Below are 25,560 nucleotides of genomic sequence, written 5' to 3'. Positions count from 1 at the left end.
TAACCTAACAACCATAAATGATTTTAGTACTTTATCACCTGCTAACATCAATGAATATAATTTCAAACAATAAACAAACATCATTAAATATCAAGGGCACAAGTACAAAACATAGTGAATAAGTACTTTTTCATATAATTAAGGAAATGATTACATGATTTCAGAGCATGCTCTGTGTACTACTTCCTAAGCAAAATAGGCTTCCCTTTGCAAAAGGTAACATTACATTAAGTACACCAACCTTCCAAAAAAAGCAAAATACATTCTAAAGCCATTGAAGTACAGCAATACATCTAATATCAAAAATAAGCTAAAAAGAGCTAAAGCTTATTCTAAAGCCATTGAAGTACAGCAACGACACAACACAGGAACATAAATCTAATCTAACTTAGGCTTTTTAAAAAGTGTTTCTAATTCAGGAATATCAGCCACCAGGCCTTCAAATGTTCCAATTCTCAAGGCTGTTGAGCGATAAACATTGTCAACATTGTTGCGGTTGACTGGACAAGGAGGAGGTACTTCACTAACATGGATCTTTGCTGCATCATCTGTTAGAGTGACACATTCAGCATTGGCAACAATACCTAAAGGCTCATATTGTCTAGATTGTTTTCCTAGACAATCAAGATGTTCTTTTAAAATGAAATACTTCTTTTGAACCAAAGAGCATTCTTCACTTACTTTATCTACAGTACCATAGTTAGCATCAACTATTTCTAAATTATATTGGCAGGCAATGTAAAACACTGCTCTCTTTGCCACCTTTTGTTGAGCAATGGCTGCTGTCAGACAAGGTTCGCTAAAAATACACTCCTTCCTCATGTTAGTAGGTGGACAACTCACCACAACCCAGGTTATGTAACCATGGCCATCTTCCCAAGTATTTTCAACAGCAGTTGCACAAGCACCAGTTTTCTTGACAACAACACCTAGTAATTGTGTACAGTCAAGTGAAACATCAGCATAGTCCAATGCTTAATGTGTTCCAGAGTCAACTCTCCCAGCAGGCCTACATGACCCCCTCTTCTCTTGTACTAATTCAGCACATTTGTGCTTATAAAGCCTAGCACAGAGCTGATACATTTTAATTCTATCGTAAGTGAAATCAGCTACTTGAACTCCAAACCTAGAAATCAATCTCTGCACAGCTTTATGCGCTGCCCTCTCACGAGATTCATCAGCTGAATCAGCCTCTCCACCGTAAAACAGAAACCCAAACCAACTATTTGGTCGATTCACTCGCACACAAGCATTGTGCTTAGCTACATCTATGAAGCCATAAACTGGTTTTGACAATTTCAACCAAGCAGTTATCTTTTCCAGAAGAGGCTGGAATGGAATGAAAACTTTGCGTGGTGCTATAGCCATAACCTGTAACGGGAATAACCACGTTAAGGACTATGAGTAAACAATGAATGACCCTTTTCATCATGGCTTTTTCAAAAGCATAAACTACACAAAGAAACTTATACAAAAGCAAAGTAAAACCAAAACCTTAACCCCTTCCCTCTAAAAAAAGAACTAAACAATAAAAAAGCAGAAAACAAAATAAGCTGAAAAGAATGTTTATCAAAATTTTTATTCAAACCATTTGCTTTTATATACATAGATATACAAAATAGGTAGATAATAAGACCAGTAATTACATAATTTCAACCTTAACATCATTCATGATAACAATCTAAGTGAATTTACCCATGCATCATAACAGTGAACATACAACACAGTCTACTAAAGCAAAAGTAAATGGGAATTTGTACAGGGAACAGACCAGTCATAAATAAAAGATACTCAGAATCAGTCAAAATACACAAATGAAGCCTTTTAGAACTGTAAAAAGAACACATACCAAATAAGAATCACACTACAATGATAGAATAACAACTCCCGCACAAACCCCTGCCGTGTAAAGAAGAAACAATAATCAGCTACTTATTAATCAAAATTGCAACAACAACACAATCTAACAGTATTTTCTGTTGAATGTATGGATTTTTTATTATATTCAAGTGATTTGTACTTCCAGATTTGTCCAATTAGGATAATGCACTGGTCAAGATAACAAAAGTAGAGATTTGAACTAAGTGATGTTTAATGTCTGAATTTGCAAGTATTATCCAAGAAATCAAAGCATATGACATAGAATCAGCTTCTAGTTCGGTGCAAAATACAAGCACTTACAAATGGAACGTTGTCTGAAACTAAATCCTGATCTACCAGAAACCACAATAGAAACATGCACAAGCTCATCAAACACCAAGCATCTATATATATATACAAAGAGTAAATTCCCAACCCTAACAACACTGCCTTAATTATTTTTTTTTAATAAAAAAAATCTAATTCAATCAAAGTAATCGTACAACAGTTCTACTACCTAAGTCACCTACTCTGATAATAGGCAACACTAAAACAAAGCAAGAAAATATGGAGTTTGCAACTTGGGTCCACCGATAAGAAACACAATGCTAGCTAACTTAACAAGACTAACGAAGGCCAAATTATAAATAAATCTAAAATTAAACCAAAACATGAACTATACCCAAATAACAAATACAACAATGAAATCCATGTACACAAACCTCGTGACTTACGCGGTTGCCTGAGCCTCCGCCACCATTCCTGTAGCAATTTCTGGCAACCTAAGAGCAGCACCACCGCCATGGCAACAAAAAAAATTTCCATTCTTCTGAAGACACCTCCCTACCTAACCCAGACATTTTGGTTGTGCAAAAAAAATCGTTGCGTAATAATAAAAAGGAATTTTTGTAAATTACCACCCAAAAAACAGTCCACTTTTGATATAACCACCCAAATAATTTTTTTTTTTAAAATTACAACCCAATAAATTAAAATATTGCTCAGATTACCACCCATTTAGCAATTCCGGTGAAATTTACGTTTGTGGACCCCACCCAATGACTAGTAACGGCTAGTTTTTGCTTTGAAAATCACTTCTTCCTCGATTTTTTCCAATAAAACTCATCCCTTAAATTATAAACCATTTTCTTCTTCAATTTTCTCAGAATTTCACCAAAAACGCTTCTCCTAATTGCAGACGCACTCCAAGACAGACTACAACTAATTTGCGCATCAGGTATGTTAATTTCTTTGTTAAATTAGGGTTCCTGTTATGGTGAAATTGGGGAAAAAATTGAGGAATCGTAAATTAGGGTTCTTATTGCCCTGTAATTGGGGAAAATTGGGGGCTAAGTTAGTTAGGGTTCTTGTTCGAAGCATGAATTATTTGTGCTATTTCAACAATTAGGGTACCTGGTATTATTCAATTAGGGTTTCTATGATTGATTGTTAGTTAGCTTAGGTGTAATTGAGTTTTGCACGAATTTGGTGGCGATTTTTGGCGCTTGGTGGCTCAACTGCGGGCTGAAGGTGGAACGGTGGTGGCGATTTGGTGCGGTAATGGCGATTTGGAACGAAGGAGGCAGTGGCGAAACCAAGGGGGGGGGGCTGGCGAACGGAAGGGATGGTTTTTCAGGGAGTTGGGGGGAAGGGGAGGGGTGGTTTTCGGTGTTGCTAGAAAAGGGGATAGGCGATTTGCTGGAAAAGGTGGAACAATGGTGGTGGTGGTGGTTGGGAAGAAGAAAGGAAGAAGGTAGGAAGAAGAACAGTGAAAAAATCGGGGAGAGAGAGTGAGAAAGTCAGAAAGTAGAAGAAAAAAAAGGAAAAAAATTAAAAAAGTGGGGCCCACTGACGGAAATTCACCGGAAAAACAAAATGGGTGGTAATCTGAGCTTTTTTTTTTTTTTTTTTTTTTTTTTTTTTTTTTAATTTATTGGGTGGTAATTTTAAAAAAAAATTATTTGGGTGCTTATATCAAAAGTGGACTGTTTTTTGGGTGGTAATTTACAAAAAATCCTAATAAAAATTTTAATATTCATATAGATTCATCAGAAAAAGCAGCTGGCACTGACCAAACATGCAATGTGGCCCATAGAAGCAGGTGGCAACACACATACTATCGCATCCTAAAAAACAAAAAAAGAAAAGGGCAAATTGGGCAATTCATTATTGTTGGGGGCAGTAGAGTAATAACACCAAAAATGAATGTTCCTAAGAACAGTAGAAAGCAAGTAGATGGAAGTTTTAATGTTTATATGGGTTATAGATTCTAGAATTTGGTGAATTTTGAAAAACACGATGGCGTGGTGAATATTTTAAGTATTCAGTGGCATTTGGTGAAATAGCCGTTAATAAAATAATTTTTCCACATTTTCTCTCTCTTCAATACCCCACCCTTACTTGTTGTTTTTTATTTTAATATAAAAATACAAAAAAAAAAATCTAAAATGTTTTAAATAAACTCATTTGTAATTTTCTTAAATTACGTGTCCATTTTAACGTCTCAAATATTATGGGATGGAGGGAGCAGTGCTTACTCACTTTAAAAATAAAAATTTTAAAGTGCAAGATTAAACCTAGGGAGTAGGGACACAAAATCTGAAAAAAGAATCAGGTTCGTTTAATGCGGCACATATTTTTTATTAGCTTCATCATAGGAGATATTCTTCAAAATTTCAAATGTGTGCACTTTCTCTTGAACAACTGATCAGTAGCTAACTTCAATCTAAAATGGGATTCAAAATTTTCAAGTTAAATCTCATTTACAAGCCATATAACTCAAGAATTTCCTCAACTACTCATAAAAATTCAATCTTTACTCTTCACAATCCATCCAAAATTAACTCTTTAACTACCCAATTGCAAGAAATTAATGATCCTTAAAACGTGATTATAAACCCACAAAATTTCCAAAATTTCAAGCGCTGGCATTTCGGGCATTCACATCATCATGGTCCACATCATGATTCTAGCAAGAAGAGTGAGAACATTTTTAAGCTTGGACTTGCTGCTGATATTGGTTTGACGGTCAGAAAAGCCGTCACCGGTTACTTCTCTGGTAGCACCGCTATCATTGCCGACGCCGCGCATTCTCTCTCCGATGTGGTAATTTATCAATTTTAATGCTGCATTTTATCTTGTAATTTTATGTTGTTTGTATAATTATTTTGATGTTTGTGCTATTTTATTTGATGGGTTGTTTGGAATTTTGGTATTGGAATTGCAATGTGCATAATTATTTTGATGTTTGTGCTGTTTTATTTGATGGGTTGTTTGGAAATTTGGTATTGTAATTGTGCATGTCAGCATGTTTAGTTTTGATTGTTAATTAGGGGAAGAGGGTTATTTGGTTTGATTAAGAGTACAATTTACATTATATTTGTAATGATACTAAGTTTTCGGGTTTAGAAATAGTATGTGCATTTTATGCAGACTGTTGGAGAAGTTAATGAGTGAATTGCCTATTGTTATGTATTAGGAGAAAGGTTTTTTTTTTTTATTTTTTTATTTTTCTTATTTTTTTATTTTTTATTTTTAACTAGAGTGAGCCAAGGAGCCGAGTTGTGTATGATTTTTTCTCGAAAATTGAATTTCGGGTTTCTGGATTTATGGCTAGGCAAACTTTTGAGGGAAGTTCTACGTCTCGTACGGGCATTATTGATTAATTGTTTAGTGAATAACAGTGTTGAGTTTCACTTCTTATTCCAAAAAAGTCTGGGACATGTAAATGGAAGTTGCTGGGATCTTTCTCTTCCTATAAACTAACTATAAGTTTGTGCCTTACAATGTCTATTGTACTTTCTAATCTTTGTAAGGTTTCTGAAAATATCGAGTATAATGTGTTGAGGGAAAGAACATTGTCTTGTGATGATGCCTGATGCCATAATGGTAGTAAAGACTTGAGGAGTGTGGTTTTGTCGTTAGCTAGTTAATGAATTTGTGTGATCTCATTCTCTATAATGATCTACACTTACAGGTAAGAATTATAGAGAAAAGTCTTTAGGGGGCGTTTGATTCATAGATTTTAGGTATGAGGTATGGGTTTGGCATGAGTAGAACCCATCCCTATTGTCTGGTTGAGAAATTCCATTTTCTAAACAAATACCTCAAACCCACAAGATATAGGGTTTAGAAACCCAAGGGGGGAGGTGGGTATGGCTCATTCCGCTCATACCAAACTTCTAGCTATCAGATAAAATAAAATTTATTTCCGAACATGGCATGCTTGAGTAGACCTTTTTTTTTTCTTTGTGTTACAGAAGTGAGAAAGCTAACTATTTGGGAAACATGGAATGTTTTATGATTGTATGTAGGTATGTCTTTGTACTAGCTATTGCCCAATGTGACACATTAAGTTGCTGAAATTGAGGAAATTTTGGAAGCTCTTTACCAAACATTTTGAAGTGATCTGACCTATAATAACTATGCCATAAGTTTGATCTTACTCGTCGTTGAAAAATAAAACAAATACATACCTCTGAGTTTAACTTAGATGCCACTCGCTTGATATAGGGTGTTATGAGTTATGTGGTAGTCTACTCAAAACATTATAGTTTCTACCAGTTTAATTAACATATGTGTTATAGCTCAGTAGCTCTTGAAAAGTTTGTGGCACATGGTTTAGCAATGACTAACATTCATAGTGTACTGAGTTCCTAGGTCTTTGTTTGTTTGGTTCTTAGTATTTAAGAGAACTATAAGAGTTGCCTCCTGCATCTTTAATAAACACTTACCAAGAAACTGGAAGTCATCTTAAGGAATTGAGTCAATTTACCACAGTCCACAATAATTCTTCGCTATTTAATACTTTTCCTCTTTGCCATCAGGATACTCGTCATTTAAAATTCATTGTTAAGGGTATCGTGAAGAATAATTTAAAAGTTTCAAAGATACTATATTACATTTAGGAAGTTGCCTGTTATTTTCAGTCAAACTAATATAGAAATGGAGTAGTATATTGGTTGGTTGACCACCTTGTAGTTAACTTAATCTCTAGTTGAATTATTTCCTTTTAAACCATTGAACTTTGAAGCTTGGATCGATAGTCAGGAAGGTAAAGTTGCGCTTTTATAGTTTATCTGTACCTCAATGTTTTCTTTTTCATCCTTTAAAGCTATTTTTTGTTTGTTAATGGGGTTATTATTGTCCTGTGCTATCAGCGAAACATGAAAATCGTAATTGTAAATTCATATTTCATGGAAATGTCACTTTTGAGGAACTATTTATTATTTATGGAAGCTAGGCTTGTTGAGCAAAACAAGGCTTCTATTGTGTCGAATGACTTGCGTAATGGATGAAAACTAGTATGCTGTTTTAGGTGCAATGGCATCTTGCAATAGTTGTGGGGTAGTTGATTTTGTGGATTAAAGTGTGTTTCTTGTACTTAATTATTGTACACTGACTTGACACTTGATAGTAATGCCTGTGATTGGATTGTAGAATAATTGTTGGTTTGAAACAGGGTTTATAGAATATTTCTCAATATTGGGTGGTCCAAAATACAGTTAAGACTGCCAGATTTTTCACTTAAAATTTCTAATGTTTGTTGCTTGGCTTAATCTGGCTGGTAAATACCATGGTATTGGTTTTTAAGTAAAGATTACGACTTAAATTGCAACATGATTTTCAAGAATAATTGTAGATTGAGTTAAAATAAAGTATTGGGACTTTGGGAGCAAGATCAAACAATTTGGCGAGAAGAGGACCCTCAATGAACCTTAGGCTCCTATTGCTGGGTGGAGGTCCTTTTGTTTCCCTCAATAGATGAGAACATGTCGCTGGCTCAGGCTCACTTTTGTCATGGCAAATTGGCAATCATGCATATATCTTACTACCAGGAAGGAAGCCCTGGCTTACATGCCATGATCTGACTTTTATTTCTGGTTGAGAGGTTATTGGGAGTTTCATAGATATATGCTAAGAGGTGTATAATTTTAGTTACTTGATCACTTGATAGGAGTTAAAATGAAATCACACCTCATCTGCTGCTCCAAGTGATCAAACATATTTTGACCTGTAGTGGAGCTGTATAATCTGAACTAATAATTGTAATGAAGTAATCAGTAGTTTTGTACTAGTATTTTATGCCCTGAGTTACTTGCTGAAATGTGAAAGAAAACTTACTTTTAAACTAATGCTGGAGTGGCTTTGTGCTCTTATTTTGACACTATGAGAATGGTTAATTAGTAGTTTAGGAGATTAGATGTTAGTTTATATGTTGGTTAATTCTGAGTTAGCCTATGGCTTTGTTCTTTTCACTTGAAGTAAGGTGTTTTGGTTTGAGTACATATAGATCTTTTCTGATATGAGTTTATTAAGATCAGGTCTAGTCTGATTAAACGTTTACTGTAATATGATGTTAATATTTTTGATAAAACATTATCGTGTGGGATCTTGTTAGATTCGTGTGTAGTTATTTTAGTTTATATTTCTCCCCAAGTGTCTAAAAATCATAACTTTTGCTATTACACAAGCAAAGAAATTTTGTATACCCCTGTCCCTATTTGTTTGCCCCATTTGAATTCTCACGATTTTCAACATACGTCTTAAAACATAAATATCTCCAATTTTATACACGCAAAAATAAAAAAAAATAGATTTTCTTAAAGTAGACATTGTAATGAATCTAACAAAATTCCACTTGACTATATTATTTCTTATAAATTAGTGAGAAGTTGCGGTCGGTTTTTTAAAGTTTGACCCCAAATTAAACAATGAGGCAAACAAATAGTGATGGAGGGAGATTAAGTTAACCGGAGTAAGATGATATTGTCTAATTGTGATGTGGAACAAGTAATAAGTTCTTGAAATAATGTGATAAGATTACAAGAACATAGTATAAGGGAAATGCTGGGTATGTGAATGAAAGTTGGAACCTCCTATGGGAATTAACAGATCTTTGTGTTGATCTGAGTTATTGAGATGTTAATTTGCCTAAAAGAATAATTATACCTTGCTTTACACCATTGATTGCATTAAAATGGTTATCTATGGAATAACAAACTTGCCAAATGTTTCCTGCTCCCTCCCTCCTGTCTTTTGTAGTGTGGTCAAGGGAGATAGAAGAAAGAAGAAGACAATCAGATATCATAAAATTGTTTATCTTTTGAACAAATAATTGTCGAGTATTGTTTGTTTAGCTTGCAATGTCTACATCATATGAATTTTTGTCTTAGTTGTGTTGATGGTGAAATATATTTGTGTGCTTACTTTAATTGGTATATCTGTATTGCAGGTTCTCAGCAGCGTTGCTTTACTCTCATATAAAGCTGTGAGAGTGCCTAGAGACAAAGAACGCCCATATATTGTTGATTTTTTTCCCTCTTTGATACCCTTGTGCCGACACCATCTTTTGGATTAAGGCTTTGATTGTTGTTTATAATTATTTCTATGCATGTTTATGGCATTTTATATGTCTTTACCCGTTATGAATTTGTTTTCTGACATATACTTATATTTTTTGAATTTTTTATTCTTTACAATCTTTTTCTGTAATATAACAGTAATGGTTATTTTTCATTTTCCTTTGACCCTTCCATCTCTCACTATTTATTAGTTTATTGTATATATTCACCAATCATAGTCGTGTGATTTCACTTTGTTTTTCACCACGTTTGTGGTGTAAGGTAGTCCTTTTGGCATCCTGTTGTGGAGCTGTAATACACAGTGTCCTTTGCTGCTTTAGGTTTTTACTTTTATATTTTAATCTAAATTATTCCTAGATAATATCCTGAATATTTTCATAGGAAACAAACATAAAATTCTACCTTCTGCCATCCAATTATGAAAAGCCAATGCATATTTAAATGTTTATTTTTATTTTTATTTTATCAGTGCGATCATTAGGTTGCCTTCACCTGCCTCCTAACTATGCCTTTCGCTTGTTTTTATCCTATCCAAGTGAGATATTTTTTTTCCCTTGTATTAAAAAAGAAACTTAGTCGGAGAACAGCTTTAGTTTGATTGGTTGTTTGAATTGTGGTCAAAGTTAGAATATAATTTTCCTATGATCTTGCACAATTAATAGTTAGGATTATGAATTTTTTTTTTTTTTTTTTTTTTTTTTTTTTTTTTTTTTTGTTTCTTAAACGTGACAAGGAACTTTAACATTTACTTTTTATGGAGAGAGGGGGTTCACAAATTACCTTAGAGTTGCATAAGGGTAAGGTTCATTAATGACTTTGAGCTGGTAGATTGGATAACATTAGAACTAATTTTTGTGACATTGTAAGCATTCTAATAACCCCTACTTGGCTCACTTATGCCAATTGCCATCGTAGTTTTATCAGTAGGTTCAAATTGTATAGAGTTATATGAATAACACAAGAAAGCACAATTTTGAAAGAAAACGAAGACTAAAAAAGAGAGAAAGAAAAAAGAAGCAACTTTTGTTGCTATGCAAAGGAGAAGCATAATCTATTCAACTAAGGTTTCTAAATCTTTTTTGAAGCTTCTGTAAGTGTGTATAATGTGTGAAAGGTTAAAACCAAGACTATTAGGCGAGGAGATATCAAACATTGAATTAGAGAACTTAAAGGAAACAAACTCACCAAGTGATACACAATAATTGAGCTTGATGATACATTGAGAAGTGAGCTTAGAGTGACCAACCTCTTCTAGAGAGTTCAATTAGTGAACTTGGTGAGAAGCAAGTGACCAACCACCTTTAGGGAAGTTTCACGGGCTCTTCTAAGGAATTACCTTCATTTTTAAACTTTATCATTCGCTCTCATCTTTTAGGCCATATTGATTTGCAAATAGTTTTTCAACTGGGAGCTTCGAGTTTTGTCAACTACAGCCAAACATCATCTTGATCCACTCCGTCCAAGAAATTGATTTAGGATCATGCTCGTTTGACATTGATGTAGGTTGATTGTTGGATTATGATTCATTGCGAAATCCTTTGAAATAACAGCAGTGATGGATCTTCCAAAAGCTTTTTGCCAACATCTCCATATACTTGCTATATAACCTATAATTACAAAATTAAAAGCGTTAAGAGTTGGAAAAATATCAAATATACTAATTAATCACGAAACATGAGATTTAAGACATGAAGTCCGCTTATATCTTTATGTTCAACCTTATGAAACAACTACAAGAAGTAAGATTTATGAGGATGCTGTCATTGACAATGCCGCAAATGGTATTCTGATGTTATCTAATCTCCGGCACAAAGTCACCTACGTTAGAGACCCTTTTGCAACTCTCAGGCAAATGGAAAGGTAATCTGTGAACCCCTCTCCATAAAAAGAGATTATATGTATTTGCATCATTGTCAAAGGGTTAATGCTAAAGGTCCCTGTCAGGCCTAAGAAACAAAATAGGTAATTCCAATTTTCAATTTTGCTAGATTGTAGGAATCTATAGTTTCCCCAACACAGAAATGTTGATCAAGTCAGAAAGGATTAGAAAAGATTCCAAAACTGGTAAGTTTTGTAAGCCGTTTTTGGGAAACATTTTGATGTCCACAAACAGATTAAGGCCTTTGGAGTTCAATCCAATTTTGATGCATCCCAACCATTCGCCCAAGTTAAATAAATATAGCCATGTAATTAAGTTTACTACTCTCAAGAGCTGTTTGTTTTGGCATTAAATAGATTTTATACTTTCTAAGTAGCATCCTTTTGCAACTTCCATTGGGGAATAAATAAATGGGGAAAAAGAAAGATGAAAAAGCTTAATTTTCTTTTGCTGTGAAAGGATGTCACTTAAATTTACAGACCTCATTTTTCTGTATATACCACAGGCCATGGTAAACTTGACACGCTAGGAGCACTAGGAATCTCTGGCATGCTCCTTGTAACTGCAGGAGGTATTGCATGGCATGCTGCTGATATTTTTCTGGTAGGACCTATCACTTTGTTTCCCTCTCTCCCAATCCCTTCTTTTCATTCCCAGGTTTATTTCTGTACGTGTGTCTACTTTGCATGAAAGTTAGTGCTTCTTCCATGAAATAATATAGTTGTCACCCGTCACAATCATTGTTATCATGGCATGGGTAATAGGTTGTGGCATCCCAAGGATATTAAGGAAGTTCTGATGGGATTAATCGTTGCTGAGTGAAGTTTACTCCTAAGGCACTAAATCTTCCTAATTTACTAATTGAACTTGAGGTTGAGAATTCACGTGATCTAATATTCTTTGCTAGGTTATATACTAATATGAGTATAAAATACAAACTGTTCATATATTGGAGAAGTAAGGAGCAGGATTTTTAAATAGAAATTAATTAAGAAACGTGTAAATTAGGTTGCTAGCTTCTTTTTTTTTTTTTTTTCCTTTCTTCTGTTCTTTCAGCCATTGAAAGACGTTATCTAAAGGGATGGATATTTGATATAGAGGATCAAAGATGTTTTGTAGGATGAAGCTAATGGAAAAAATAAAGTGGGTTGATTTCATTGAATGCCCATTTTAAGTAAGACAAGATACACCACTATAGAATATCACACAGAGGCATAAAACAATTTAGCCCCACAAATATTCCTTTTGGAAGTATTCCTTGATACGTATGGACGGTATAGGTAACTTGCTAAGCTGTGTGTCATATGTTTTCCTTCTATGCCTTTAAAATCTGATCTATTGCATATGAAAATGCTCCATGAGGACTACCATAAGACCAGTGTTGCTCCATGGTACAGAATGTTTGGTTTCTAAGAAGGAGCACATTAAAAAGATGGAGGTTACAAAAATGCGCATGTCTAGGTGGATATGCGGGAACGCTCTAAGAGATAGAATCAGAAATGAGGTTATTTGCAAGAAAGTGGGTGTGGCAGACATTGCAGACAAACTAAGGGAAAATCGCCTGCGTTGGTTTGGGCATGTAAGACGGAGACTTGAGGGTGCACCGGTACGAAGAGTGGAAGAGTGGGACCATGGAGGGGTTAAATGAGGGAGAGGAAGACCGAAAATGACTTGGTTGGAAGGAGTTAGGAAGGATATGAAGTATATGGATTTGCGTGAGAATGAAACACTTGATCGTAAAGGATGGAGGAAGAAGATTTTTGTCGATGACTACACGAAATAATCACCTTTGGTTCATGTAGCCGACCCCACTTATGGGATTAAGGCTTTGATTGATTGGAAAACAACCTCTTGCATGATAAGGATGCCAAGTTTGCCAACCCACAATGGCAATTGATAAGGCTTTGAGAGATTGATTCTTCTCACTACTGAAACAATAGACATGCACATTTAGAGATTGACATTTAGTAGGTCTTTGTTTCTGCAAAGTATCGATATTGTTGAGCTTGTTCAAACATGTAAGTGATGTAATCCACTTAATTGCCTTAGTATTTTGAGGCACATTGGTTTATACAGACTCTTTGTAAACTTAATTGGAAAAAATGTGTTTGATCGCTCAATTATTAAATCTAATGATTTAGTAATCCTAGAATTTGTGAAGTTGAAATTCTAGGCAAAAAATCTTTGTAGAAATTTGAGAAAGTCCACGTAGTAATTGTGTCAAGTTTAGCAACAGTATCTTATCTCATAGTAGCCAGTTTTGGACGTTATACAATGATTTTGAAAATTCAAAATTGGGTCACATAACAGCTTGAAAGTTTGGAGACTGAATAACATAATTCTTGCTGGTATATGTGTATTTTTCTTAAGGATCAATGGAGAAATCTGGGAGTAACTGATGATTATTGCAGTGTTAAATCTTAATTGTTCATGGCGAGGTTGGTTATGATGGTTAAAATCTTTGCTGCTGGTCCACTGAGGCAAAAATTTCAAAATCTTCCTATGTCAGTCAAATGTGTATCTTTCTAGTTCTTCTCTTTTCCCTTGATCCTGCTCAATTTTAAAATTTTGTAATAAATTATACGATTTAACAGTTAAAGAAACTTTGGCTAAAGTATTAGGTTGTCTCGGAGTTCTATTTTGTTTTGTAGCTATATTACTTTATTTTTTTTAATAGACCAAATGCTGTCTGATTCCCTAACAAAACTATGATGTTTTGCAGGGTTTGCTTACAGCATCCCATGAAGCTGTTAGTCAATTCTTGATGCATGAGCATGGTCATCATAGCGGGCATGACCATAAGATTGATATGGATCACCCGATTTTAGCATTGAATATGGCTATTTTATCCATCGCTGTAAAAGATGGGTATTTTTATTTTATTCTATGACTTATCCAATCTATAGAAGCTTGGCTAGCTCCTCTCACTTTGCTGTTTTCCTTTTGGATTATAGTTTGGACTTCCCCTTGTTTATAGTCTTATATGCTTCTTCAATCACTATCTGATAATCCTGTTTTGTATTTCAATGGATCTCATCCACTCTTATTGATATTAATATGTTATATTATTGTTGCAGTCTTGTTTGGATAACAAAGAGAGCTGGGGAAAAAGAAGGCAGTGGGCTCATGATAGCAAATGCATGGCATCATAGGGCTGATGCTATCTCTTCTTTCGTTGCTCTTATTGGGGTAGGTAAAAATTGTCTATTGTGAATGTGTAGCCTATAGATGGATTTTAATCCCCACAACCTAAGTTTATTTCACAACTTTGAAGTTTTCAGTACCACCATCATTTTGATATCAAACTTCTGCTGTAATTGAGTAAAGAAAAGCCAGCAAGCTTGGTGTGGTAAATTAGGCAGATCTCACACTTATATATACATGTCATGATTGGTTAGCATACATGGAGTATATGATCCTACATAGTCTTTGAAACTGATGCCAGAAGCTTTAGCGTTTATTTTGTGTATTAAAGCAGGGCCTCTTTGCCACTTTTCTTACTCTTATCCAGTATTCTATTGTGCTGCTCAGCACTGCTCTCAGTTGACAAGTGCTACTTATTATATTTACCCTCGGTTCATGTATTGCAAAATAAAACACTAGTGCTGCTTACTGTTACTTGGTTAGCTCTCAGCTATTTGCCCCTTACCTAGACACCTACCCTATTATTCTCTAATTTTTTCTGGAGATCATTATTAGTTACGTGCCAAGGTACATTTGTCTCATGACTGTCATTTGTATCAATCCGCAAAACCTTATGCTGCCTTTTTCTTGGTTTGTGGCTCCTCATCTTGGTCTTGGGAAGCCACTGCCAAGGGCCCTTGCCGCTAACCCAAGTCAGGTTGACTTGTGCAAGGTTCCAGTCTGGTAGGGCGCCTTCTCCTTAGCCTCAAAAAAAAAAAAACCTATCTGCTACAGGTTATTAGCTTTTAAAAGTTGGTATCTTTCTCAAGAGATAATGTTACTGGAAGAGCTATAGACTTAACTGTTCAAAGAGGGCTGCCTTTTAACCTGTTGTGATCATTATTCTTATCATTTCACTTACTTTATTATAATATACAAAGTACAAAATATGAAGTAAAATATATCATCATTTTAAAAAAAATTTATGATTATGAAATTAATGACGTGGATAACGTGATCATATAGCATTGTTTTTGTTCTTTTGACTGACAGAATTGTTGCTGACAAGTGTCTTTTAATTTTGGTCTCAGGAGGATCCATTCTTGGTGTAAAATTTTTTGATCCCCTTGCTGGACTTCTTGTGTCTGGCATGATTTTAAAAGCAGGTCTGGAAACTGGTTACCGGAGGTATGCTGTTTGTCAACCCTTATAGATTGATGTCTTAACTATATTCCATTTTCTGATGTCCAGATCCTGGATTTCTTTATTTATACAAGTAAAACTGGTATTTGAACTTTAAAAATTTATATTTTGATGGAGAAAAGGCAAAATAAGAAAGACCGGTGAAAGTTGTGCAGTTTCTAAACTTGAACGTATTTGTAAGCTTTTTTTTTTTTTTTTTTTTTTTTTTCTTTTTCCTTAAGCAAGATGTGATGTTTAATTGATGATAAGTATGATATATGAATGTCGATTAGTTACATTGAAAACTAAAACACCATACACAAAGAATTTGAAATGTTTAAAAAAAAAAAAAAAAAAAAAAAAAAAAAAAAACTTATTGTGTATGATATATTTCATAGCTTGTTACTAGCTTGGATAAGTTTACAGATTAATCAAATAATTTTGGAAAATTTTCATATATCGGACGAAAACCGAAAAATTGATATCTGTATTTTTCTGTTCGGATATCTGATCCGAAAATAATATTGGTCAGGTATCCTAAATTATCAGATTGGATGCACGTTGGATTTTCGGGTATTCAAAGCTTCGGATAGTTTTGCTTAGCCCTGATTAAAACCGCCAACGATCAGAACTAACTTGTTATTTGTAAAATTATACAGTTAACAGACATGTTGCTTGACTCGCTTCTGAGAAACTTATTGATCTTCCACAGTTGAAGTATGATTTTGTGAAGATTGAGTCTAGGGTGTAAATTCAAGTTGACAAACATGTGGATAATACATTGGCTAAGTTAATTTACACTTTTTCGTTCAAAACTGTAGTGTTTTAGAGCTGGTGGATGCTGCGATTCCACAGCAGCTGTTGGACCCTCATCGAGAAACGATTCTACAGGTTGAAGGAGTGAAGGTAATCCTTATAAATTCAAGTTAAGGTTTAGTTCCTTTGCAAATCTGAATGAATGGGCAGTTAATGCGGAACTGATCAGCTTACTGCTGCATGAAAATAGTTACCTAGGCTTCTTCTACGTCACTTGAGAGTGTTACACTGTTACAGTATGATGGCGATAGAACAACCACGTGGTCTTTTAGATATGTGATAGAGGACTCATTTTGCTCTTTGGTGTGGTGGTCATGTAGAAACAGGTTCTAAAGCTTTTACCAAAAGAGTTGCAATATCATTGTCATAATAGCTACTACTCATGGAATTTGAATCTTGACATCTTAGCTTGGGGGTTTGGGACCAAGAAAAATTCATTCCCATATGTAGAGGCCATTATGCATTGTACTTAGACCTAGCAAAATAGACCTGACCCAAAAGACTCAATTTTTACTCGAAAATGATAACCCGAAATAAATTTGAAACCCGAATAACGAACCAAACCCGACCCAAAAATTTCAAACCAGGGACCAACCTGACCCAAAATTGACCTGACCCGAATTCAACTCGACCCGAAACCAACCCGAAGTGAATTATGTTGATAGTTAGTGTATTGATAGTTCCGTTAATGAGTCAAATCACCATCCAAAAGTTGCTAAATCTTGTAATTTCAAATCGCATCCTAGAAACACCTATAATCCGTCTGTTGCTCCGACGTAAACATAGTTTTTTTGCTAAATGATACCGTTGGTTATGTATATAGGGATGTCACCACCTGAGGGGAAGAAGTGTTGGCTCGTTTTTGCACCTTGGTGTACACATAGAGGTATAATACCTTCTCAATGTTCTCTAATTTAACTTGGACATGTGCATCATGATATCTCTGGAATTGCTGTCAACAAGCTATTGATAATGTTTAGTGATTTTACCTCTTGTTTATTTGAATTTTATCAATCAATGAATGCCATTTTGTTTGTAACAATCCACCAATTTGAGTGCCACTGCATAACTTTAATTCAAAGGATGACATAAATGATAAAATTCACAAGTGCGAAAAAAAAAAAGAAAAAAAATCTATGTACACCAATTTAATGAAAATTAGTGCTTATTACTCACAATTACCTTGATTTAATCAATACTCACTATTGTCAATTTTAAAGCTTTGTTTGATGGAATTGCATTTAAATTTAATTTTTACTCCATCAATAATTTTAAATAGACTGTCTTTTGGTCATACTTGAAAAAGAAATTTGATGCAAAGCTTGGTCTCAATTGGTTTTTTTTGCTAGTCCTTGATTTCACAGGTTTCTTCTCTAGTCTTTTTGGTGAGTTATAAGCTAGGTGATGGTGCATAATTTTCCATTTGGAAAGTAGCCTAAGATTATAAATACCTTCTCAAATCGTTGTATTTAACTAATCTTTTCTATGCTTATGCTTGCTATGACATTCCTTATAGGAGCTTTCAGGGTTGAATGGGGCGATAGGGTAGCTCATTGATTTGCCGGGCACTTAGAAGTTGATAGTCAAAATAAAGAGTTTGAGTGGAAGATTCTTGTGTTGATTTGTCTATGACCTTTATGTCATGTTTAAAATTCCTCTTGTTCTTTTCCTTGTCTCAACAACATTTGGAGGTGAATATCTTTCGTATAGGTGAAGCCTCTAGATTGGAACTTAGTGTTGGACAAATTCAATGATACTGAAATTACTGATGAACCCGTCAAATCACTGCCCATATAAGGCCATTTTTCTTAATGTGTCTCTGATAGCAGATTGAGATCACTTAGATTGTATTATATACTTATGGTAGTTTTTCCTACTGTTGAGACAACAAATCAACATATATCATTGTTGAAACAACAAATATCATCTTATGAATAAAGATACAAAAGTACTTTTTTTTTTGTCTCAGTACTCTCTTATGTACTTCGTATTGTTCTTACATAAATTAATGATATCCTACGTTAAGGGATTATGCCTCTTATAGAATAATATTTATATCAACTATGTGTGTTACGATTTAACATTTAGACTAAAAAGTTTATCCCAAATCGAATCAACAACTTAGGGCATCTAACGGGCACAAAACTAGGTTTTTTATAATGTAAATCTAGGAGGGGGGTTGGTGGTGTTTCTGATATTGTAAATGGCCTACCTTATTTTGTTCTGTGTATTTTTCCTAGAGAAGAGAAATATGTTAGTTTTTAATTTTCGTGTAATTGGCCAACCATTGCAAATCCACCATATGTAAAGTAAAGATTTGCAAATATCAAGTGTATGTTATAGCGGATTGTATTGATAGTTCATTATATCTTTCAGAATCTAGAGGAGGAATATGCAAGTTACATAGTTGATGAACAAAAAATTGACACACTACCAGCTTCCCAAAAAATTAAACAAATTCTGAATTACAACATAAACCATATGCATATTAGTTGTATTAAATTGTGTTGTGCTTTTAGTTTTAAACAAATTTTTGAAATTTGAATATCTCCTCATTTCCTTCAGATTAGTCTATGTATCCTTGAATATAGAATATGCACCTGTATTAGATTTATATTCCTGGGTCTAAGTATCCTTGAATATTATCTATCTTTGAAAAGGAGAAAAGTTAGTTTAACTTTATGGTACAAAATTTTCGAGGCAGTGTATGTGGAGTGGATCTGTCCACTAGTCTTAGGATATTGAAGATTTCTTAAGTTGGATATGGTATGAACATGGTGTTTTTGCATCTGTTTATCTTGTGTTGTGGTTAGAGAGGAATAATAAGATTTTAAGAAGTAATTCAATCTCAATACGAATCATATATATTCCTATATTTGATTTTGTCATATCGATATTCAGTGTGATTTGCTCTTTTTTTTTTTTTTTTTCTTCAATTTTTTCTTCTTCAATTTTTTATATTATGGAACTGAATCTTTTTTGTTTTCTTTGTTTACCTAGTTTGAGATCCCTTTGTAAAGCTCTTTTTATCTGTTATTGTTCTTTTGTTATCTAAAATACAATGGAGGCTTGCTGAAAGAGTAGAGAGTGAACATTGTGGATTTAAGTTGGAGCCTTGTTCTATCTCTTGCAGGTTGATCCTTTCACCAGTGTCAGCGCTGCTCACCATACTGGTGAACATATTAGGCACCGAATCCACGAGTCTCATCCTGAAGTGGCTGAAGTCTTCATACACCTAGGTATATACTTTTACTCAATTCCCATATGGGCACAGCATAGATTATCTTTGTTGTTGCAATTTTAAGCATTAACATTTGGTTTTATATGAAATAACTGAAAAATGAAATCAACTCATGTTTTTTCTGTGCATGGATTGGATTAAAAGCGTAATGGACCTAATGATAAACTTACCAAATTGTGCTGGCATTACTGCACCCTTGGTTAGAACTCCCATACCTTGGTTTAGTGAGGTAAACGAGAATTATGAAGTTGATTAGTATTAGGCCGAATCGGGTAGCCATACATCGTTTGTTCCCGAGGGAGAATTTGAGAAGGGAATGTATTTTGAAAGTAAGAAAATGCTTCAAGAAATGATGAAAATGTATTCTATACAGAGGAATCAATTCTACACCACAGTGACCTCGAATGATAGTGTCCTTCATCTGCGATGCAAGAAGAAATGTGGTTGGATGCTACGGGGTACCAAATCCAGTGAGCACTCGCGTGGTTTTACCATAGTCACGTACAAAGGCCCGCACCTGGAATCACTGAAGTACTATCTACTGATCACCCACACTTGGATTCGTCCATAATAGCAGAGTATGTGAAGTCCTTTGTGCGGAAAGATCCGTCCTTGAAAGTTGAATTCATACAGGAACTAATCTCCAAGCAATTTCATTTCGATGTCCCGTATCGGAGAGCGTGGTATGCGAAGGATTTGGGGATTGGGAGAGTTCTTACGGCAGACTTCCGCACTTCATGCAAGCACTCCTACGGTCAAACCCGGGAACATGTGTCGTATGGAAACACAAAGCTTTGGTGGACGGTGTGTACTACAACAACATGGAAGTGTTTGAACGAGTGTTTTGGGCCTTCGGTCCTTGTATCGACGGCTTTAAACATTGTATGCCTGTTATCTGTATTGATGGGACGCACTTGTACGGGAAGTATAAAGGAACACTGTTGGTTACTACAAGTGTTGATGCAAGCTTCCAAGTATTTCCTCTAGCATTTGCGGTGGTTGAAGGGGAAAACACTTCCAGTTGGTCTTGGTTCCTAGGTTGTATTCGAGATCGTGTCACGCAACGGGATGGCCTCTGTGTTATATCTGATCGACATCCTGGGATCATTGCAGCAATGAATGATCCTAATGTTGGATTCACCCAGCCACGAGCCTATCACAGGTGTGTCCGCCACATAGCTTCTAACTTGAAGACTCACGTGCGAAGTAACGACATGAGAGATGTGTTAAAGGCTGCGGCGTACCAAAGGCAGGAAAGAAAACTTCAAGCTGATCTATGTTTCATTAGTGAGGCATGTACTAAGGTCATGGAGTACATTGCTCAAGTCCCGTTCACTATGTGGTCTCTCTTTCACGACAATGGTCACATATATGGGATATGTACTACAAACTTCTCGGAAACATTTAACAATGTGTTGAAGGGAGCTCGGTTTCTACAGATCATGTCCCTTGTCGAGTTAACCTTCCACAGAGTTAACAGGTATTTCACTTTGAGAAGGGAGTCTTCTAAAGCTAGGGACTTCCATACCCCCCAAAGGTCACTGTGATCCTAGAGAAGAACATCGCAAAAGCCAGATATCATAGAGTGGATGCGTATAATCGTCGTTTGCATATTTACCAAGTGACAACAGAAAGAGAGAGCGAATTGGTAGTAAAGAAGGCCACAAGCATACTGTTAACTAGCAGTTGAGAACGTGTATATGCAACAAATCGAAGATATTCCACCTCCCATGTTCGCATGTGCTAGTAGTCTGTGCGACGTATTCACTATCGGAGCGGCCGTGGGTGGACCCTTTGCTGCAATCGGCCGCCTACACGAACACCTATGCACCACAGTTCTGGTCTATCCCCTGCGAGACAACCTGGGCAGTACGTAGGCCCTAAACTCATTCCGGACGGTACCATGGTTCGTGGAAAAGATCGTCCAAGGTCGAAGCGCATACGCAATGAAATGGATGACACCAACCGGCCCCCGACCAAATGCAGTCGTTGTCACCGGCAAGGTCACAACCGAACTACTTGTCCAAGTAGACCGACGTAGGACCTAAGTTTATATTTTTTATTTGTTATAGTAGTATGTAGTAGTGTTATTTTGATTATTTTGTACCAGAAGTCTGTAAAATTGCGGTCACATGGATGATCTATATTTTCTACTTTGGATGTTGTTAGAAATTTTCTGTCTTTGCCTTTAACTCGCCCACCTTATGTTAAATTGCTATTCCAGTTATTGTGTTGGTGTTTGGTATGTAACGTTTTCAATGAATAGATATCATGGACGGACAGGATAGGACACCCGGGGACCCGTTGACCCTTCTGTCCTCACTCTGCAGGACACAAAGCATCGACGTGTGGAACCAGACGGTAATATTTCATCTGCTAGTTTTCAGGATTCATTGATGTACTCTCTAATATTAATTACAAACGACCAATGCTTTTTCAGGGTGACTTAGCGAGAACGCTGATTTGCAGGCACTGCACTACCCGGGTTCTGGGCGGCTGGGTTGTTGATGCACGCTGTCTTGCGTACGTCGAGTACGCTGGCTTTGGCGGTATTCATCAGATGGGGTTCAGGGAGATCGACCGACAGCTTGTCACTCCGCTAGTGGAGAGATGGAGGCAAGGGACGCATTCCCTCCACCTACCAGTTGGGGAGGCGACCGTTACATTGCAGGACGTCGCGATACTGACGCGCCTTCCTGTACATGGGACTGTGGTGATAGGATCTGCGATAGTCGATCCCGTTGGTTTGGTAGTCCGGGTTTTCGGGGTGCAGCCGGGTCCCGATGATATTAGGGGCACCGGGTTGAGGACCGCCTGGTTACGAGATACTTTCCGTGCCATGCCTGCGGACGCTGATGATGTCACAGTTCAGAGATACGCTCAAGCATACTTGTTCCTGCTCATATCCGGCGTGTTGTTCGAGAACAAGAGCGGGAGCCATTTGCAGCTTATTTACCTACAGATGTTAGACCACGATTGGGATCATATCCGTGGATACAGCTGGGGTAGTGTCTATTTGGCGATGTTGTATCGCCACCTGTGTAGAGCCTCACAGAGGGGTGCACTCGAGATCGGTGGACCTCTGATCGTGCTTCAGGTAACCAACCTAATTTTTCACAAGCTATTTAGGCAATGACTAACGTCATACTTAACATAGTTTTGTATATTGCTATTGCAGTTATGGGCTTGGGAGCACATCCCCGTAGGAAGACCAGGTAGGCCTGTTGTACATCGTCGGGGGCAGCAGGACCGGGATGACCAATATGAGCCGTACATCGCTCCACCGCTCCCTACAGCTGATGAGGCATACGGTTGCAGGTTTGTAACATTTGTCATTCTTTTTTGCCCCCATACGGTTTCCTTTTACTAACAAACAAAACAACTTTGTTGCCATAGGTGGGTGGTGCCCAGGCGCATGCGGCGACGGGTCTTCCGTACTACCGAGACGCCCTTGATCAACTCATTGAGCATCAGGTAGAAACTTTTAAGATATTTGTAAACAATTATGTATTGTGTATACTGTGTGTTAAACTAACTTAATTATAATATTTATTTTGGTGTGTTACTGCAGATCACCTGGGATCTGTATGTACCGGAGTTGGTAGATGTCATGCTTACACATCTACTGCATCATCAGGTAGAGTGGCGTGCCAGGGTCCCCCTGATTTGTTTCGAGGTCGTGGAGAGTCACCTACCCGACCGCGTCATGCGACAGTTGCAGCTACGCCAGCCTATTCCCCAGCATTGTGACACTAGTGTACGCCTTCATGGCATTGACTGGCGGGGAAAGGGGGAGATAAATTGGTCAATGGAGCATTGGCAATTCCTTCGTTCAAGGTGATCCGATGCAGGACGTTATGGATCCTCACGATCCGTACATGGTGTGGTACAAGCGTATTACACGCCGTTTCATCAACCCCAGCTACACACCACCGTCCACACATTACCATCCAGCATATGACATCATTAGCGGATATGTGAGTTTCTTTTATTCTACTTATCGTCCTCATTTTTTATTTTTTTATATATCATGTAACTGATTGATCGATGATTATTGCAGGCGGCGGATATGGTGGGGATGTTTGATGCACTGTCACTCGCCCTTGCGGACGGACCCACCAGAGCCCAAGTCGAGCGGATGCAAGATATGTCCATGACTTCCTTACAAAGACATGGTCACGATTATCTCGTCCACCAGCGGGACAGTCAAGATGGTCACTCCTTCCATTCACAGTTTGACCCTGGCCAGAGTAGCGGTGGAGGTGATCATACGACACCCACAGATACAGAGGAGTACGTCATCCATAGTAATGCGCCCACCGGGACCCAGGAGGAGACATCGTCCAGCCAGCTCACTCCCCCACCGCCCTGAAACCCATTCACCACCATTTCTCATTACAGTCGGCGTCGTAGACGGACGGACGACACTTGGGCTAGGGAACCTTTAGCCCGAATTAATGAGTCGGGATGGTATTGTATGATTTATTTGTTGTAAACAAACATTTTCTAGAATGATGTATATAACGATTACATTATTAATATAATACATGTTTGTTGAATAAATCTGTGTGTAGTTTGAAGTTTAGTTTCCTTATTTATCCAAATCTGACTTATGTCAGTCAAAATAGATTCTTCTAGGCCGATATATAATCAAACGGCAGACATTTGGGATCCATAATCAGAAACGAGGTAGAAGCGATGGTCTGTGGTGGTTAATATGGTGGTTCATGGTGGTTTTAGTGTTGTTGGTTGTGGTGGATGGTGGTCGACGGTGGTGGAAAGGTTGGGGCTAGTGGTGGAGGTGGTTGAAGTGTTGTTGGGGTAGTTGGACTGTTTTGAAGTGCATAACGGTGGTCGAACGTGGCGGAAGATGGTGGTCGATGGTGGGGGATGGTGGTGGTTGACTGTGGTGGCTTAATCAAGGCAGGGGTGGTGTGCTGGGGCAGAAATTAGAGAAGCAGGGCAGAAATTACAGAACAAAAGTTGCTGGCTGCTGGTGCTGCAGACCAGCAGAGAAACGCTGTCTGAGACAGCGTTTTATGTTGAACATAAGACTCTGTCTCAGACAGCGTTTTATGTGTTTATTAATTTTATTTTTTTTCTTTTTATTTTTAAACAACAGAAATTACAAAAAAAATTAAAAAAAAAGTCAACAACTAAAAACGTTGTCCCAGACAGCGTTTTTAGGCTGAATTTTTTTTTTAAAAAAAAAAGCAGGGCATAAAACGCTGTCTGAGACAACGTTTTACCCTAGAAGCTTAGTTTGGTAAATACTTTTACCACGCAACCATTTTAGTATTTATTTTGTCAATTGGGCTTAGTTTGGAGAAAAGTCCGTTTTTCATTGTCTTTACATTATAGCATTATATTTGTTGTTTTTCATGTTAAATGTACTTTCATTTAACTTCATGTTATATATCCCGTAGGATTTTCTTGATGATAGACTTTATTAGTGTTAGACATTTCCTTTAATGATATGCATATGACGAATTACTAGTGGTTATGTTTATTTTATTTGATGATTTTTATTTTTGCTTAAATTATAAATCAATTACGTCAAAAAATTTCTAGAAGTATAATTGCAGTATTATAAGTTCTGATTTGAAAATTATCTAGTATAATGAATAATGTCGAACCTTGCCAAATTTGAATTTGTGGCCCTTGATATTGCCGGAAAGAACTATTTATCATGGTTATTAGATGCTACAATACACCTAGATGCCAAAGGGGTTGGTGAAACTATCAAAGAGGGTACTAAAGCTACATTACAAGACAAAGTTAAAGCCATGATATTTCTTCGCCATCACCTCCATGAAGGGCTAAAAAATGAATACATCACTGTTAAAGACCCAGAAATCCTTTGAAATAGTCTAAAGGAAAGGTATGACCACCAAAAAAACTGTTATACTTCCTAAAGCTCGTTATGCAATGATTGGTGAAATTTGAGATTACAAAATTTTAAATTTGTTAGTGAATATAACTCAGCCATGTTCAGAAAAACTTCTCAATTGAAATTATGTGGGGAGAAGATTACTGATGCAGAAATGCTAGAAAAAACATACTTCACTTTCCATGCAAATAACATTGTCTTACAT

General features: G+C 36.5%; 1 pseudogene; it reads left to right on the top strand.

Moving 5' to 3' along the window:
- The first annotated feature begins 4,503 nt into the window (after positions 1–4,503).
- Positions 4,504–23,990, top strand: LOC110739292 (annotated as a pseudogene).
- The last annotated feature ends 1,570 nt before the right edge of the window (positions 23,991–25,560 follow it).

The sequence above is a fragment of the Chenopodium quinoa genome, unplaced genomic scaffold, assembly GCF_001683475.1.
Source record: "Chenopodium quinoa cultivar QQ74 unplaced genomic scaffold, ASM168347v1, whole genome shotgun sequence".
NCBI classification, from domain to species: Eukaryota; Viridiplantae; Streptophyta; class Magnoliopsida; order Caryophyllales; family Amaranthaceae; genus Chenopodium; species Chenopodium quinoa.
Note: the sequence above shows the minus strand (reverse complement) of the source record. Positions and strands in the feature narration are given on the sequence as shown.